Source organism: Hylobates moloch, unplaced genomic scaffold (assembly GCF_009828535.3).
Source record: "Hylobates moloch isolate HMO894 unplaced genomic scaffold, HMol_V3 SCAFFOLD_5, whole genome shotgun sequence".
Taxonomy (NCBI): domain Eukaryota; kingdom Metazoa; phylum Chordata; class Mammalia; order Primates; family Hylobatidae; genus Hylobates; species Hylobates moloch.
This window is the reverse complement of record NW_026652280.1, coordinates 79,884,681-79,899,302: the sequence shown is the minus strand read 5'-3', so window position 1 is coordinate 79,899,302 and position 14,622 is coordinate 79,884,681. Positions and strand designations below refer to the sequence as shown.

Sequence of the window (14,622 nt, the reverse complement as noted above, 5' to 3'; positions counted from 1 at the left end):
ACTGGGCTCCAGCCGCATCTGTCATTGACCTGAGACTCATGCATCCCTGCTCCTGGCAGGCACCATCTGTCACCCACAGCTCCTCTCTCTGAGCTAAGGATGCAGAATGGCAGACTCCTTTGCTGGTTCCAAGCACAGGCCATGGAAAGGGGCCTTGTGTTCATTGCATTTTTCACAGAGAGACTTGTTCCCCAGGCTGACTGTCCACTGTGACCACCAGGAAATTCAGTGGGTTTGCAAGGGCCCCAGTCTCCTATTTCAAGCTATCCTCCTGCCTCGGCCTCCCAAAGTGTTGGGATTATAGGCATGAGCCACTGTGCCCAACCGTAATCAGTGTTTCATACCATCAGATCTGGTATGTGGATTGAAACCTGTTAACTCAGATCTACACAGAGCCAAGCAGTACAAAAACTTGGAAACTTTGTTGAGTTTTTTTATCTTTTATCCAGGTTTTATCCAGGTTTTCATCTAGATGCTCAGTGGGTAGAATTTAAGAGCTCAGGGAAGATTCAGAACCCAGGCAAAACTGTTTCTGGCTGAAGCTTTTCGTCATTTGATCAAGCATATGTAAGGTTAGCTCTGAAAAAAGAAGTGTAAACGCTGTTAATGATTTTTAAAAACGTAAAACTTTTTAAATGTATATTGCATGCACACGCCCACGCACCCCCACACACACACACCGTGTAACCTCCACCCAGCTCAAAAGCTAGAACATTTTCATCCCCCATTAAGGTTCCCTAGAGCCTCTCCTATCAGCCTCCCCCTCCCACCAAGAGCTAAGCACTATTCTGGCATCTCTCACTATGGGTCTGTTCTCCAGCTTTCCGTAAGTAGTGTTTTGAATTGTAGCGTATGGATTCTTCTGTGCCTGGCCTCTTCAGCTCCTCATTATACCCATGAAATTCGTCCGTGTTTGAGTGTAGCAGGAGTTCCTGTTTTTTAGTTGCTGTGTTGTGTTTTATTGTATGAATACCACATTTTGTTTAGTGCTAGTGATTTTACTTAAGCAACCTGAAGACGTAGATACTGTGTCTTTTTCAGGATTGTAGCCACAGAGCCTGGCACGGACTTTGTCGAATGAATGAATGAATGAATTGCATTATTGCTCTTACTTTCAGTGGGCTTTAGCCGGGGCTGGGTTCTATCCTCACAGTGTGGCTTTGTCACCATATTCATAGACTGCCTCTCGGTCATGCTGGGCTTCTCTATCAAGGGCCTAGTAGTTGCTCATGTAAAGCTCTGGGAGGACCTCTGGTCCGCAGTCCCTGCCCCACCCATGCTCTGGCCAGGGCCTGTTCTATCAGCCCCGTGGCAGAGCACCACCTTGTTATAATCCTGGCTCTGGGGTTGCTTGAGCAGCTGACTGATGTGAGCCCTTTCCTCACCTTGGGGAAAGGGATGGAGACATTCCTATCTCGTGTAACCTGAAGTCATCAATGCTTGCTGCAGGGGGGAGGTGCCCAAACCAGAGAGAGGGACTGGACCCAGAGCCCCGCTGTGTGACAGTGGCCAAACCACTGCCCTCTCTGGGTCTTGCTTCCCTCAGCACAGAGAACCTGGCTTTGTCTCACTTTGAGTTCTCTCAGGGCTTTGGTTCAGCTTTGCCACAGTTGGCTTGGGAGCCTGTAGGATGGGACAGGTGGGCGATGTTCCAGAATGTTCTGCCTCTGTTAGCTGTTGGGATGGGCCGATGGATCCCAAAGCTGCCGTCCCAGAGTCGCCTCTCCTGGCAGAAACCTGTTGCTCAGCCACATGTGTTGCCAATTGGGCCACATCCCCCAGCTCTGCCCCGGCCCTCGTCTTTGATGGTGAAATGTGAAATCAGGAAGCGGCGAGCTCTTGAGTGAAGTTGTATCGAAATGAATCCATCAAGGCAAATGGGATCTTGATTTTTCTTCTGTTCCGTGGTTGCTGTTTCCTGAGTTGGAAACGCGAAAGGTGACAGGGTGCTTTCAGTAGAAAGCGGAGTGAGATGGATGATGGAGTGAACGTGGAGTGGGCATGCGAACATGAGGCCCTTGGTGGGGAAACGGGCGCCTCCGACAGGCACTGCATCTTCCAGCTGCGTGCACTGAGGCTGGTCTACGCAGGCCAGACATCTGCGGGAGCCCAAGTGAAGAGATGCACAATGTCTAGGTCAAGTTTGTCCAACCCGCATCCCAGGACAGCTTTGAGTGCGGCCCAACACAAATTTGTAAACTTTCTTAAAACATTATGAGATTTTTTGTGTGTGAATTTTTAGCTTATCAGCTATCGTTAGTGTCAGTGTATTTCTTTTTACTTTTCTTTTATTTTTGTTTTGTTTTGTTTTGTTTTGAGATGGAATCTCACTCTTGTCGCCAGACTGGAGTGCAGTGGCACGATCTCAGCTCACTGCAACCTCTGCCTCCCGGGTTCAAGGGATTCTCCGGCCTCAGCCTCCCAAGTAGCTGGTATTACAGGCGCCAGCCATCACGCCCAGCTACTTTTTATATTTTTAGTTGAGACGGCCAGGATCCATGTTGGCCAGGCTGGTGTTGAACTCCTGACCTCAGGTGATCCGCCCACTTCGGCCTCCCAAAGTGCTGGGATTACAAGCATGACCCACTGCACCCTGCCGTGTCAGTGTATTTCATGCGTGGCCCAAGACAATTCTTCCAATGTGGCCCACGGAAGCCAAAAGCTTGGACAACCCTGGCCTAGGTGTTTTGTCTACACAGTAACAAATATGCAACACGCATATGACTGCTCTGGGTGCTCCTGACAGCATCTCTACTCCATCATAGTATACATGTCTGCTGAGTTCAGATGCGACTCAGACTGTTTCTCTGCATAATCGGTGTTTCTTTTTCTTTTCTTTTTGAGACAAGGTCTTACTCTGTTGCTCAGGCTGGAGTGCAGTGGCACAATCATAGCTCACTGCAGTCTGAAGCTTCCAGACTCAAGTGATCTTCCCACCTCATCCTCCCGAGTAATTGGGACCACAGGTACACACCACCATGTCCAGCTAATTATTATTATTATTATCATTATTTTGTAGAGACGGGGTCTCACTATGTTGCCCAGGTTGGTCTCAAACTCCTAGGCTCAAGCAATTCTCCCTCCTTGGCCTCCCAAACTACTGGGATTACAGATATGAGCCACAGTGTCCAGCCATAATCAGTGTTTCATACCATCAGATCTGGTATGTGGATTGAAACCTGCTTGCTAATTCCAGTCTACACAGAGCCAAGCAGTGTGAAAACCTGGAAACTTGGTTGGGTTTTTTTAGCTTTTATCCTGGTCTTTGGCTCGATTTAATGTAGATGCTCATGGGGTAGAATCTGAGTGCTCAAGACACGACCACCCAGTGCCTCCTGAAATATCACTGTTAGTCACTCCTTAGGGTGCCCTTTCAAAGTAGGAAATGGGGGAATCTTTTTGAATAACACCTTCATGTGGATTTTATAGCCTAAGAAAGGGTCCTGGGATAGCATCAGAGCTGGGAAACTTTGGGAAGGGAGAGAAGGAAAGGTGGAGGACTTGACCCTCTCTGCAGACTTCCAGCCGGGGGACCAGCCCTGGATTGAAAAACAGGCAAGCGGCCAGGCACGGTGGCTCACACCTGTAATCCCAGCACTTTGGGAGGCCGAGGCAGGCAGATCACCTGAAGTCAGGAGTTTGAGGCCAGCCTAGCCAACATGGTAAAACCCTGTCTCTACTAAAAATACAAAAATTGGCTGGATGCGGTGGCACTTGCCTGTAGTCCTAGCTACTCAGGAGGCTGAGGCTGGAGAATCGCTTGAACCTGGGAGGCGAATGTTGCAGTGAGCAGAGATCACGCCACTGTACTCTAGCTTGGGCAATAGGACGAGACTCTGTCTCGAAAAAAAAAAAAAAAGTAAAATAGGCAAGCAATGATGAAAAGGACACGTGGCAACAGGGCCTCTCACATCCACAGGTCACTTCCCAGTGTACAAAGCGCTCTCATTTTAAAGATGAGGAGACAGACACAGAGAAGTTCAGCCAAGCATCAGTGCCACACAGCAAACAGGCAGAATTGTCAAATGTGACCCTAACACCCAAGACCTTTCCACAGCTGAGTGAAGTGTTGTCGTAGATCTCCTAGTTGTCAAATTACTTTCCTGCTCTTTTTTTTTTTTTTTTTGAGACGGAGTCTCGATCAGTTGCCCAGGCTAGAGTGCAGTGCAGTGGCATGATCTCGGCTCACTGCAAACTTCGCCTCCCGGATTCAATCAATTCTCCTGACTCAGCCTCCCCAGTAACTGGGATTACAGGCACCCGCCATCATGCCCGGCTAATATTTTATTTTTGTAGAGACAGGGTTTCACCATGTTGGCCAGGTGGTCTTGAACTCCTGACCTCAGGTGACCCGCCTGCCTTGGCCTCCCAAAGTGCTGGGATTACAGGCGTGAGCCACCGCGCCCCACCCCTTTCCTGCTTCTTACCTGACCACACCATCAGCAGGTCTGTAACTGCTGCTTCTCTGCAGCGTCCCAGAACTAAGCAAGTGAATGGCACATGTGAAATGGAAACATGATGTGTCTTTCTCACTCGTGGTCCATGGGGCTTGGCCCCATCTCCCCAACTGGAGGGAAGCTTCTCGTGGCACATGATCTCGGGCTGTCCCCTCTGCCCACCCCCAGCCTTCCTAACAGTGCTCCATGGTTCAGTGTGGCTTCAAGTTGAAAACATGTTGGGCAGGAGAGGTTTTGGGGGCTGAGAGTAAAGTGAAGTGGTTGACCTGGCCACTGTTTTTTAAGCCTCTGCGATTGGTTTGGTTTAACACTGAAGTGGAATCTGTGTATTAAATGCTGTAATGCCTTAAAATTAACTCCCCCGAGAGCATCTGCCTAATTTTTCTTCTTTGGCTCTATGTAAGTTGCTTTGGCAGGGTCTCTGTGAATCTTAGTCTTCCATATGAAAAAGTACTGCTTGCTAAGTATAGCTTATATCCTGAGCCCCAGGGAGAAAATAGAGAAAAGATTTCCGGTAAAATCAAGCTCCATAGAAGTTCAGTAGAGACATGGATGAAACTGGAAACCATCATTCTCAGCAAACTATCGCAAGGACAAAAAACCAAACACCGCATGTTCTCACTCATAGGTGGGAATTGAACAATGAGAACACATGGACACAGGAAGGGGAACATCACACTCTGGGGACTGTTGTGGGGCAGGGGGAGGGGGAGGGACAGCATTAGGAGATATACCTAATGCTAAATGACGAGTTAATGGGTGCAGCACACCAACATGGCACATGGATACATAACAAACCTGCACGTTGTGCACATGTACCCTAAAACTTAAAGTATAATAATAATAAAATTAAAAAAAAAGAAAAATAGCACATTAAACTTTTGGTTCCACAGATTAAAAAAAAAAAATCAATGTCCCAATGATTTCAATTTACTTTTTCTGTCAGATCCTTCAAACTGCCTGAAAATTGTGAAGCAGTCTTTTTTGTAATAAATTATAATTTGTCCATGTCTTAAAAAAAAAAAAGAAGTTCAGTAGAGGGGCCTCTTCACACTTGCCCCGGTTCTGATCCTGCGTGAACAGTACTTCATCCTCTCATCCTCTTCCCTGCTGCAATCTTATGCTCCATGCAGTCCCTCTTCCAGGGAGCTGCTAGACTCATCTCCACGCAGTAGGAATCTGGCCACATTACCATTGCCCTCCTCTTACTGGAAACGCTTCAGTCCAAGTTCTATATATCTGTGCCCTGACTCTGCCCTGTCACACACACCAGGCAGGTCGTGTTGGTGGATTAATGGGACTGGATGGAGGGGACATCAGGCAGTGGAAGTGGCTGTAGGGAACCAGGGTGAAGGCTACACCCCATCTAAAGAGAACCAACCCAACTCTGATTACTGCCATGGAAGAATATGGCCTCCATGTTTCCAGATCCTGATTGTTCAACATAATTTTGGGAATCTGGATTTTTATATGAAATAGCCTAATTTTCAAGCATTGGTTTATATATATATTTTAAAATACCGTATGGGCTATCAACAAAGCGTGTCTGTGGGCCACACACCCACATGTTGGGACCACTTTTGCCTTTTGCTGTGTGCCCCCAAGATGTTGGCAGCTCTCCATAAATGCCATGCCCTTTCCTCTCTGTGACTTTCTCCGTCCTAGTCCCTATGCTGTCTTTGGCAGGTCAACTTGTCCTCATATAGTGCTTGTAACAGCTATGTGACTTTGGGCCACTCACCATCTTGATGCCTCAGTTCCCTCCTCTGTAAAGTGGGAATAAGGGTGACTGGGAAGAATATGTGAGTTAACAAATGCAAAGTGTTAGAAAATGCTTGACATATTCTTCATCAGTGTCATCATCCTTATTATTGTCCTCCATCTAGTCTTGGCTGTCACCTCTGAGATGCCCGCCTAGACTCCTTGAAAGCAGGCTGTCCCCACCCCACCCCAGTTCTGTAACACCCCATCCCCACAGCCATCTCACTGCATTGATTATCTGTTGGCTTCTCAGTACCCCCTGGACTGTGGGCATCTTGAGAGGAGGAATATCTTTCTCTCCATACACAACTTCGAACAAACACTTGGCCTGGAAGAGGCTTCCATAGAGGCTTACTGAGTGGAAGCACCTTGCATGAATGGTGGTCTGGAAGCCTGATACCACTTGATATTTCCATCCAGATGTTATTGTTACCACCCAGGCCAAGAATGTACTTCTTCTGGAGGCACAACAAGGTGGGGCTTGTCTGGCCCCACCACAGCATAATATCTATCCCTCCTCACAGCTCCCCTCTCTGATGGAAGCAAGGAAACAGGAAGTGAAATTGACAGGCACTGACCAACTTGGTTTCACATCGAGGGTGAATGAAAAGGACGAGCCCCCCTCCCTGGGGTGGGGCGGGAGGGAGGCGGGAGTGGGGGTGGGGATGGGACATGAGTCATGGTGTGTCATTGAGATTTTTTTGGATGCATTTTTCAGTTTCAAAAGCATGAGGCGTTATTACTATGGGTTGAGAACCTGGAGCGCCAAATGACTGTGTCCCAAACAGGAAGGCGCAATTGGTGTCTGGTAAAGTACCTGGGAGTTTTCTTTGTTCCAAGTGGGGTTTGTGGCTCAGCACAGGGGCCTTACAGTGATGTTATGGTCCCCATACAGTAGCGATCCGGAAGATCTGAGCCCTGACTAATTCTTCTGCCCTTGAGCTGGTGTTTAAAAGAAAAAAAAAACCCTCTGTGGTCACAACCAAGATGTAATGATAGACTTTGAGCCCCGAGAGTCTCACCCAGCCTACTCCGGCACGTTTTGGGATGCTGCGAAACTGATTTGAGGTGCCTGTCATCATAAGAGAACTGAATGAGTGGGGGTAAGAATTGAGATCAGCAAGAGTTGTGTTTCTCACTGGTTGTACAAACAGGCACTTGCCGGAAGCTGCCTCAGTGGGAACAAGGTGGAGCTTCATGAGAGCCCTGCTGAGTCTTTGCTGGGAATGATGGAGGTTTTTTCCATTTTCTCATTTTCCATTACTCTAATATGGTTATGACCTGGGACTTTTTGTGTGTGGGGTCCTGGAATGATGTTTGTGATATTCAGGAGTTCTGGTGGGAGTCGGGTAGGGTGTGGATAGGGTGAACCTGAAACTTGCCCCAAATTTGTGTTCCATTCATCAATACAAATTACCCACCACATCTTTTAACATTTATTCAAGACATGCATGTTGTGGCTGGAAGAATATGGGATTTGGAGTCCACTGTGCCTGGTCTTTCCTGGACAACTGGGTTGGACAAATTCCTCTACCTCTCTGAGCCCCGCTTCTTCATCTTCAATAATGCGTTTGTGATGTAGAGTTTTTGGGAAATAATTAAAGGGATGATGTGCAGACAGGTCCAGACAGATTGACCACAAGGCTGGAGAAGGTTAGTCTTAGGACCCTCCCAAGGCCATTTATCTTTTTTTTTTTTTTTTTTTTTTTGAGATGGAGTCTAGCTCTGTCGCCCAGGCTGGAGTGCAGTGGTGTGGTCCTGGCTCATTGCAACCTCCGCCTCCTGGGTTCAAGAGATTCTTGTGCCTCAGCCTCCTGAATAGCTGGGATTATAGGCGCCCGCCACCATGTCCGGTTTATTTTTGTATTTTTAGTACAGACAGGGTTTCACCATGTTGGCCAGGCTGGTCTAAAACTCCTGACCTCAAGTGATTCACCCACGTTGGCCTCCCAAAGTGCTAGGATTACAGGCACCCTTTATCTAATTTTATTTGTGTATTATCATATTTTTTAAAGAGGGACCCCCAAATTGTATAGGCTTCAGGCTCAACAGAACCTGGACCCAGCCTTGATCTTGTATCTTGAATAATGAAGAACTGGCTCTGGGAGTAAGTGCTGGAATCCTGGCTTTATCTGTCGATAGGGTCCAGCTGTTGGCATGCTGTATTTGTTCATCTCATATGCAGTTGCTACGAAGAGCATTTACTTATTACCCCAAATGGGAATCACACCTCTGGGACCAGCCACCCTGTGTAGATAATAACTATGGATAGTCCTTGCTAGAAAATAAAAGATCCAAGGTGATATATATATATAGATTATTTTTTAATTTGCTTCAGTGGCAGAAACAGGAGTAGATGTGAAGGGCTTGGTCCTAGTTGAGAAGTTTCTCAACTGATAATGACAGTTAACATGTACATCAGCTACTACAGGATCTCATAGGTGGGGTTATCAATGGATACGATGAGGATCTGTGAGGTGGGCAGGGCAGAGGTCATCATGATCCCCTCTTAGCAGATGCACAAACAGACCCAGAAAGGTCAAGGAGGTCATTGGAGGTTGCACTGCCACGAAAGGCACAGCCAAGATTCAAATGCAAGTCATCAAAACTCCAAATGTAGTGCTCCTTCAATGCGTACCACATTACCTCTCCAAGAAGCTGAGCACAAGAAAGACGGCAGGGTGGAGCTGCTGACAAGTATTTGTTCTTTATGCAGAGTGACCCCATTTTAAGGCTGCCTACTGCGGTGGACGAGAGCAGAGTGGATGGTAGGGCTCTGTTTACTGAGCATTTCTGCCTGCTGGGCTGTGTGCCCGGTGGAGCTCACGAAGCCCTCTCAATGCAGCCAGGTACACATCAGTCTCTCAGGTTTACGGAGGAGGAACCTGAGGCTCACACAGGTGGCAGAGGCTCTTTGCTTCCTCCACTCTCTTTCCTTAGTTGTCAGGGTTCAAGGTTAATCTGATGAGGTTGGCAACTTCAACTTGTGGAAAACCAAAACCCTGACTGTCTTTTATTCTTTCATTTTTTTTTTTTTTAAGAAGAAAGGGTCTCACTATGTCACCCAGGTTGGCCTCGAACTCCTTGGCTCAAGCAGTCCTCCAGCCTCAGCCTCCCAAAGTGCTAGGATTGCAGGCATGAGCCACTGCACCCGGCTGTGATGACCCTTTGATTCTGTGACTCTATTTTTCCTGATTGACTGTTGAATTAAGACTTTGGTATTGCGCAGGAGGAGATTTTCTTGTGTTTTGATTAATGTTGAATGTTACTTGTCTAAGAGGTTAATGTGGAACATTCATTGCAACTAATCTACCTATACACCTTCAGTCGGGATATTTATCAGTGCTAGGAAGACTCCTAGGATGTCAGGATAAGAAGGGGCTTTCGAATGTGACTATTCCAGGGGTTGCAAACCTAGGCACCTACAGGGGTCAGGCAGATGTCTATACCCTGTGCATCAGGCCAGGCCAGGTACGAGCCGACAGGGTGCGGCAGGGCTGTGGCAGTCAAATTCAAGAACTTCAACACTCTACTGACCAAACAAAACTTGTCATATAGGGAAAAATGTGGCCCACCTGCTGTCAGTTTACAACTCGAATGCGGGCAGACCCCTTCATCACACCACCAGTTACTTTGCGGAGGTCTTGAGCATGAAAGTAACTTGCCTGGCTGGGCGCAGTGGCTCACACCTGTAATCCCAGCACTTTGGGAGGCCGAGGCTGGCAGATCACGAGGTCAGGAGATCGAGACCATCCTGGCTAACACGGTGAAACCTCGTCTTTACTAAAAATGCAAAAAAAATTAGCCGGGCTTGGTGGCGGCGGGCGCCTGTAGTCCCAGCTACTCTGGAGGCTGAGGCAGGAGAATGGCGTGAACCCGGGAGGCGGAGCTTGCAGTGAGCTGAGATTGCGCCGCTACACTCCAGCCTGGGCGACAGAGCAAGACTCCGTCTCAAAAAAAAAAAAAAAAAAAAAGAAAGTAATTTGCCCAAGGTCAAGTTAGATCATGAATGAGTTCACCCAGGCTTGTTTGTTGTTGTAAATTAAAAAACAAAACAAAACATCCACATTTGGATGTAAGGTTTTATAGTTCAGTGTGGCCACACAAATTATTTTAGTGGGTGCTCATGGTATCTTCACTTTAAATATAAGGAGATCGAGGTTCCGAGAGTTTGGCTAACTTCAACTCCATGTTGGGCGACCCCACATCCTGCTTGCCTGGGACAGTCCTGACCAACACTGTCCTATCATCATTATTAATAGCTTAAAAGCCTCTTTTACTCTTCAAAGTGTCCTGCTTGGAGGATAAATCACAGGCCACACTATGCGCCTCAGCCCAAGCCATAGGCGGGACCCAGCCATTTTCCTGGCCTCCTGAGGCAACACGCCTAGTGCACGGCTGTGCAGCTCCGACTCCTGATCTGAGACTCTCTCCTCCTGTGTCTTCTTGTGAGAAGGGCCGCAAGGTAGGTGGAGCAGTGTGGCTGTAAAGAGGAGCGTGGACTGCGGTGTCCGTCTGACTTGGGTTCGAATCCTGGCCCTGCCACTTACCCGCCTGAGTTCCTTAACCTCTCTGAGCCTCATTTTCCATGCCTGTGAAATGGAGGTAGTAACAACAGCTGCTTCGTAGCCTTGGTTTGAGGACGCACTGAGAGAATGCACTCTTAGTGCTGATGAGTGCTTGGAATCGGTTAACCTTGGACCCCTGGGGGAAACGTCACATTGTAAAACATTTGAGGCAATCTGCAGCCTCTACCAGCACTGACACCTCCCTGAGGATGAGCAATGGCCTGACCAGCTCCCAGGGCAGGAAGCCGGGCCTCGGCCCACATGCTTGAGATGCTGGCGCCAGGAGCCGGGCCTGTGGAACTCGGAAGGGTGGCGCTGGGGATGTTTGTGACTCCTCGCTTGTTTCATGGGGGAGGTGGGTTTGGAGTTGAGTTTCTAGAGTGGGAAGGTGACAGGTGGGCTGAGGCACACTCTGGGATCCGGCTAAGACCTGTTTTCCCAGGAACTGCAGGGGCTGGTAAGATACAGCGAGGGGGCTGGGGGGCAAGGAAGGCTGAGCCGGTGAGCCTGCCAGGGCCACGGGGTGATGGGTGTTCTCCAGGTAATCCAGGGAGAAGCACCCAGACCCTAACCAAGCTGCGGCTCCATGGCAGAGGAGCCTGAAATCCAGCCTAGCTCCATTTGGGGCTCTTCAGCATCCCCTGGGGAGCTTCAAATAAGAAATCCTTTAGTGCAGGAAGCACTCCAGGCTAAGTCAGGATTCTGGGGTAGGCACAGACCTCAGCAGTTTCTGCAGCTCCACTAGGGTTGAGCACAAGGGTTCCAGGCAGTGCGCCAGAGCTCGGCCCCCAATCTGGGTCTGATCCTCATTTGCAGACCCATTTGTTACTGTGACCACTAATTATCATTGTGAGCAAATCGTGCAATGCTGGAAAAGCACTTTGTAAACCATTAGGAGCCATGCAGGCATAAGGTCACAGTCATCAATCCATCCGGCTGGTCACTTGGGGCAGCACCTGCTGACAAATGAGTGTCACCGGGTGGCCCCCGGTTTGGGATTTACGCTTTGGTCATGGCTAGATGCAGTGGAGCATTGACTAGATGAGGAAAAGCACCTCTGGGGGCTTCAGGATGCAGCTCTGAGGTCTGCATCGACCTGAACTTGCAGGCAATGGTGTAGTGACCAGCTTCATGTAGGCGGCTCTGGGCCTTCCCTTCTCCAGGCCTCAGTTTCTCCCTCTGTATATGGGGACAGGTGTGGCGGCCACCACGTTGCTGTGAGAATTCAGTGTGAGGCTTTTGCTCATCAACACACTTTGAGGTCTCAAAATAAAAAAATCCCCATTGGTTCACAGTGATAAATGCCAAAAGCCTAGTGGCCGGCTGGGGCCTTCTCATTTGTTATGATTCTTTGGCAGGATAAACTGATGATCTCTTCTGATGGAACTTTTTCTATTTTTGCAGCTATTTTCCCACCTTATTTGGGGGCAGTTGTTCTCAAATTTCTTTTTTTTTGTTTAAATAGAGATGGAGGGGGTCTCACTATGTTGGCCAGGGTGGTGTCGAACTCTTGGGCTCAAGCTATCCACCTGCCTCGGCCTCCCAAAGTGCTGGGATTACAGGCATGAGCCACTGCGCCCGGCTTAAAATTGCTTAAGAATTACCGAGGGGAGGCCGGGCGCGGTGGCTCAAGCCTGTAATCCTAGCACTTTGGGAGGCCGAGGTGGGCGGATCACGAGGTCAGGAGTTCAAGGCCATCCTGGCCAACACAGTGAAACCCTGTCTCTACAAAAAAATACAAAAAAATTAGCAGGACATGGTGGTGGGCGCCTGTAGTCCCAGCTACTCGGGAGGCTGAGGCAGGAGAATGGCGTGAACCTGGGAGGCGGAGCTTGCAGCAGTGAGCCGAGATGGTGCCGCTGCACTCCAGCCTGGGGGACAGAGCTAGACTCTGTCTCAAAAAAAAAAAGAAAAAAAAAAAAAGAATTACCTAGGGGACACTTTAAAAATGCAGGTTTCCTGTTTCTAGGCCAGAAGTTCTGTTCAGTCAGTTCAGAGTGGGGCCCAGGAATCTGCATTTTCACAAATGCCCTTGGAGGAAGTGTTATCTAGAGTGTGTGTGTTGAGAGGAGAGGTAAGCCCAGTGTGTGTGTGTGGGAGGGGGGACGTAGAGCTGAGCCCCCATTCCCTCCCTCCCTCACTTATCCCCAACCTCCTGCCCCACCTTAACATAGCTCCCACCTTAACATACATCCCACCTTAACATACCTCCTCTGGGCACCTGCACTTGGGCTTCGGCATAAATAGACCAGGTTTGACTGCTGCTTCTGACCCAGGAAAATATGTTCCGTGTCTTGGAGGCTGTTTTCTTGGCTCTAATGCAAGGGATGATATAGGGCTCAATGAGAGTGAGCCAGCCTTCTTATGCTTCTTTGTACCGGGCAGCAGGGGCTCTGAGATGCTCAGCCTGTGGCTTCTCCCTGACCTTGGAGCTGGCCCACCCCTGTCGCCCTGTCTTCCTGTCCCAGGGACCCCATTCTTCCTCACCTACGCCTTTGGGCTGACCTCACACTGTGGCCAGTGTTTGGGGAACAGGAAGCAGCCCCATGATGGGCGGAGCCCAGCTCTGGGCCTGTGGGGCCGTGAGGAGGTCCAGGACAGATGACCACATCTAATCCGAAGCCCAAGGAACTGTGACGAATGGCGTGAACCTCAGAAGGGACGCTGTGATGAACAGAACGTGTCTCCAGCCCTGCTCTTGGTCTTGCAGGCCCCCTCTGAGCTGCTGGGATAGAAGAGTGAGGTTGAGGATGAGAACAAGAGCTGCCATTTACTGAGTGCGTGACCATGTGCAAGGCTGTCCTCAGCGGCTTGCTCATGTTAACTCATTTAATCTTCACATCAGCCCTGTGAGGCTGAAACTGTTACCATCTCCATGGTAGAGATGAAGAGGCAGAGGCCCAGAGTCGTTAGGGAACTTGCCCACGGTCCCAGCTAGTAAGTTCTGGAGTTCCGTGTTGATTCCAGGTCTGGTAGTGCGGTCACACCCACTCTCCGCTATAGCCTTATGAATCACTAGGGCCAGCCTCTCCATAGCACATGACAATTTTCAAAAACACTCTCCTATATGGTAACTGAACTGATCCTTACACTATGTGCCAGCCACTTTTTAAAAACAGCTTTGTTGAAGTATTATTTATATACTGCAAAATTCACTTTTTAAAAAGAAATGGGGCCTCACTATTTGCCCAGGCTGGACTCAGACTTCTCATCTCCAGTGATCTTCTCACCTTAGCCTCCCAAGTAGATGGGACTACAGGTGAATTCACTTGTTTTGTTTGAAACTAAAAGTTTAATTCTGTTTAGTAACATTATGAAGCTGTGCAACCACAATCCAATTTTATAATTTTTTTTCTTTTTTTTTTTTGAGACAGAGTCTGGCTCTGTTGCCTGAGCTGGAGTGCAGTGGCATAATCTCAGCTCACTGCAACCTCTGTCTCCTGGGTTCAAGCGATTCTTGTGCCTCAGCCTCCCGAGTAGCTGGGATTACAGGCGAGTGCCACCATACCTGGCTGATTTTTGTATTTTTAGTAGAGACAGGGTTTCACTATGTTGGCCAGGCTGGTCTCGAACTCTTGACCTCAGGTGATCCACCCACCTTAGCCTCCCAACGAGCTGGGATTACAGGCGTGAGCCACCTCGCCCTGCCCAATTTTATAATATTTCTATCACTGTAAAAAGATCCCCTGCAGTCACTCTTCACTTCTACCCCAGACTAAGGTGACCACCAATCTATTTCGTGTCTTTGTAGTTTTGCCTTCAGATCAATGGAATCATGCAATATGTGGTCTTTCGTGTTGGGCTCTTTTTACTTCGCATACTGTCTTTGAGGTCCA

The 14,622-nt window shown here is 48.7% G+C and overlaps 1 long non-coding RNA gene across 1 annotated transcript; it reads right to left on the bottom strand.

The window, feature by feature from the left end:
- Positions 1–412: 412 nt before the first annotated feature.
- On the bottom strand, positions 413–13,395 carry LOC131383486 (uncharacterized). Its single transcript, XR_009213539.1, has 4 exons — positions 13,274–13,395; positions 12,995–13,101; positions 6,587–6,751; positions 413–579 (listed from the first exon to the last, which is right to left on the bottom strand). It is a non-coding gene; the product is annotated as an uncharacterized LOC131383486 (long non-coding RNA).
- Positions 13,396–14,622: the final 1,227 nt, after the last annotated feature.